The 4,300-nt window shown below is 42.3% G+C and overlaps 1 long non-coding RNA gene across 2 annotated transcripts; it reads left to right on the top strand.

Annotated features, from left to right (window-relative positions):
• The first annotated feature begins 2,491 nt into the window (after window positions 1-2,491).
• Window positions 2,492-3,251, top strand: LOC125309760. Of its 2 annotated transcripts, none has more exons than XR_007196186.1 (3): window positions 2,492-2,563; window positions 2,673-2,811; window positions 3,206-3,251. It is a non-coding gene; the product is annotated as an uncharacterized LOC125309760 (long non-coding RNA). The 2 variants fall into 2 exon arrangements; XR_007196187.1 differs by lacking the exon at window positions 3,206-3,251 and adding an exon at window positions 3,055-3,089.
• Window positions 3,252-4,300: the final 1,049 nt, after the last annotated feature.

Raw genomic sequence — 4,300 nt, 5'->3', positions numbered from 1 at the left:
CACAGAACGTTTGATAAGTCTCACATCCTCCCGGAGATGTTTATTGTGCCGTCCTCATTAGCCACAATCACAGGGCCACACTGACAAGTGAGCTCCATTACCTCCGATTGGCTACATCTGTCAGGGAGAGGTGAGAGCACAGCAGAGAGTTTCTTAGCGAAATTTCATTAGACCGCTGCAGCTCCCCAAAAGACACCTCTGCCTAATGACACTGTGTCAGTCTTGAATTCTCATCACGTCCGACAGTCGCACCGTCAAGGAATATACCGGCTCAGTCTCATCAAATCTCGCATGATAATGGCGGCTTGATGACTATGTGATGGCAGGCGGTGGAGAAACAGGCTGGCCAGGGAGTGCTTGTGTGCGCCACTAGCAGATGGGCTGCCCCCATGAGCCCTGATAGAATGTCCCTGCAAGCTCACGGGGATCGCACACGGCATGGAATAGCTTTCTCAACACACTGTGCATGTATTAGCCAATGCTAATTAGCTCAGCGTGTGTTGGCGTCAGTCAGCCCTGTAAGACATTGATGCTGACCATTGTGAAACAGCTGCAGAACATTGTAGCGTTTAGGCCAATGCTGTAGAGCAAGTGGTCTCTAACCTTGTTTTCTTCTGAAAGCTACTTTGGCTAAATGAACTTGGCCGAGAGCAAGCAGTGTTTTATGTTAGTACAGCTCATAGCTGATCTCCACCCAAACTAGTTCCGTATGCGCATTAAGGCTACTTTCAACTCCTTTGCCTTTTCTGTTTGTTAAATTGACTGAATTGACTTTGATTGATACTTTAACAGGTTTACTAAGTAACTGTTATAATATTTATGATTATACAACAATTGAGTTCTATGGAACTATTTATTTGTTTCTGATTGGCCGAGAGACGTTCCATGAGTTGGAATATCCCTGGACAGAGACTTTGCACAGTTAATAATAAATCCCTCCGCGATACAATGCGAAGATTTGACACAATGTAATCCCAGCTCTCCACTATTTCAAGCAATGGGTTACTCCTTAGCAAACCATAACGAAACAGTGCTTCACCACATCTGTGGATTAAGCCACACAGTCAACTCAATGTAAGTAAGATAAACGAGGATGCTAATTGTTCTCAGCATTGTGTATAATATGATTGTCACTTGGAGGAGACTAACTTTAGAATAATTAGCTAACCGCTGCTAACGTGCTAGCATCGTTGCGTCAGGCTGCACAGTAGTGTAACATTTATTCACCATAAATTAATAAAGTTGAGTGGTTCTTCAATGTAGACTATGTTTCCGTTTTTTTGCAGTACCATGTCCCTTACCCAGATAGCAAGCATAGTCGGCCCGATTCTGGCTGAGTGCTGGCAGTGTCGGCTAAGGTCCGAGTCGGCTGAAGCACAGTAAACACAGTCGGCCCGATCCTGGCTGAGTGCTGCCACTGTCGGCGGAGTTTCAGGTCGGCTGAGGCACTGTCCCTTGAATGGGCGACACTGACACGCAGTAGTTGGGCTGATTACTGAGTGTCTTATTTGGCCCGATTGGGGTTTGATGGGCTACTGCCAGTTTTCGAATCAATCTCGGCAGACGGATTTCATACAGTGTGTGGCCCGATACTTCAGGAACGAACACTGATCAGTATCGCGGCTGTTGGCGGCAAAAATGAAACATTTAGCGACAGCCGGACGCTAAACGTACATGGCCCAATTCTGTAAAGTGACTGTCGGCCCATTACATGTGGAAGAGCCACGAGCAGAGCAACTGTTCAGTTTGAAACCAGCAGGACGGCGCGAAACTGTCTCGTTTTGGACACTGCCTGTGGTAAGTAACATGCAACTTTACCTTTACCTGTTATTGCATGTAAATAATTATGAATGTACGTAGGCTTATTATTGCAGACAAAGTTTAACAAGTAGCATAACAAGAATGGGTGTTTCAATCTAACCAGAGAGGGTTAAAGCGGAGCTAGTAATCAAGGATCTTTGATCTAACCCCCTTTACGTTATGATTTCTTAGCTTACTTTGTTGGCCTAATTAGCTGCTACGGTTAACGTCAGTGTTGGTGGTCAAAAACGTTCAGTGCTGTAACGTTTGCATAATTATGTGGTTTTCAAAGAAAAGTGTGATCTAATCATTTTAGAAATAGCTTAACAGTTAACCAGTATTGCTTGACTTAGAATATAGCGATTGGTAATTGGGCATTTCATCGTTATCTATCCAACTTCAGGCACTAGGCAGGCAGGACTGAGACTGTATGCCTTAAGAGTGTGTGTGTGTGTGTGTGTGAGAGAGAGAGAGAGATGGTAGCAGGGTGGGTCCTGTCCTGGTCATGTAAAACTCATCAAAATCTGTATTTTAAGGTCGTTCTGTATTTTGTACTGAGGGGTTGTTTATGATCATGTAATCATTTTGAACACATATACTTCCATTAACCTAACGTTACTGTGACTTTTTTTAAATGTACACCTCAGAATCCAGGCCACACTGACCAGAGACCTGCCTGCACTCCTTTGGATGAAGGCTACCCGTGTATACATGTGTGAACCATTTCTTGTGTTGGAAAAACAGGAGACCTGAAGAGCTCTTGGTAAGTTGTACATTGATTTAATAGAATAAGTAATCCGTTTTTGTTTAGATGAGCCAAATCATAGGAATCAGCTTTCATCTAGGCCTGTGTTTTGTGATGTCATTTTTAGATGCTTTTGGTTTGCCTCATCCATTATGTCAGCAAAGAACAGGAGTGGGCAGGAAACATGCGCTGTTGAAAACATGGCCAACCAACTGGAGCACCCACAAGGCTCTTGTGAAGGAAGTCCACAAGCCTTTGTGCTTCAGGTCTGTACGTGTTGAAAAATATGTCTTGCTCTTGGTGATTGTTAAATGCTGATATATTACCAATGACAATCACACAATGTCAATGTTGCCCAAAATAACTACCAGGGAGGTGTTACCAAGACAGCTGCAGAGTGGCAAGACTGGGCTTTAGTAATATTTTGTCAGACAGTAAAGGATAAATAGTTTAATGATTTTTTTCTTTTCTTTTGAAATGACATGCTGTCCATGCATCTCAAATTGAAGGATGGATGGAAAGAACTCTTTGATCAACCCCCACAGGCTTTCTGTAAGTATATTTGAGTGGACAAACAGAACTTATCTGACAGATGACATGTTGAAATCTTGCTTTAGACCTCATAATGATCTTATAATATTCTTTTATACCTAAATGCAGTTTGGAGACACCCCCGGCTGGTAGTGCTGCTGAAACTGGTGGAGGCAGCAATGAAGCGGCAACAGAAAGAGAAGGCAGGTGGCAAAGGTTGCTGCTGTTGAAAAATACTTTGAGAGTGAGTGTGTGTGCATGTATGTAGCTGGGTAGGTCATGGTACATGGTACAAAAATACAGAATTTAAAGCACTAGCACAACACTTAACTCACAACCCACAACTACTGACAATGGAATTACTCTTTTAGAGTGAGTGAGTGAGGGAGAGAGATAGAATATTTTTGTAAATGTTTAATGTTAATTTAGAATAATTTATTTCTTTGAATCATTATACAGTTTTAAAATGTTTAATTGTTTGTGTTTTTGTATATGAAAAGTCGATTGTTGTAGATAAAAGTAGATTGTATATTTTAACTTGTTTCATTTCTTAAGTGTATATATGTAAAAGCTTGTATAATTTTTAAATTCCTTTTTACGATACATTTTATGATCAGATTTTTTTTCTCTCTGACAAACACGTTTGTTTTACCAGGCGGCGGGGTTGCTACCAAAGATTCTGGAGCGCTACGTGCCCAGCTTCTAAATCTTTAAAACATAAGCTTCTAATCTAGACCAGGCAAAGCGTGAGCTTGTAGCCATCTGCATTCGGTAGGCTATATTCACCAGACCCATGGCTACACGGCTACTGGACATGCAACTGTGTTCTGTGCCTTTCTCTGTCTGTTATCTGAAGCGTTAGGGCCTCCTCTGCGATGAGATTGCTATCCATGGATCAAGCGGTTACAGGCTATGTCCATGCTTCTGTCACCTGCGTCTGATCATTTTGCGGCACAAATGAATGGTAGACTATTATAGAACCGCTGGCGAAAAGAAAACGTAGCATTTTCCAGATTAGGAAATATTTCTTAATTGTGTGTGATCAAATAAAGAGGCATAGCCTACAATTGGGGGGTAGAAATGTGAGCGCTCATTCAATGTCTATGTGCGCCTGCGCCAAGTGAAACTGAACCTAATCATAACACCTTTCTCAGCAACTTTTCTGTTCAATCAGCAGAATTGGCATTACGATCGATCAGGCGTTTCCCTTGTCTACCCGTTAAA

The sequence above is a fragment of the Alosa alosa genome, chromosome 16 (assembly GCF_017589495.1).
Source record: "Alosa alosa isolate M-15738 ecotype Scorff River chromosome 16, AALO_Geno_1.1, whole genome shotgun sequence".
In the NCBI taxonomy this organism is placed as follows: Eukaryota; Metazoa; Chordata; class Actinopteri; order Clupeiformes; family Clupeidae; genus Alosa; species Alosa alosa.
The sequence above is the reverse complement of the archived record's forward strand: the minus strand, read 5'-3'. Positions and strand labels throughout refer to the sequence as shown.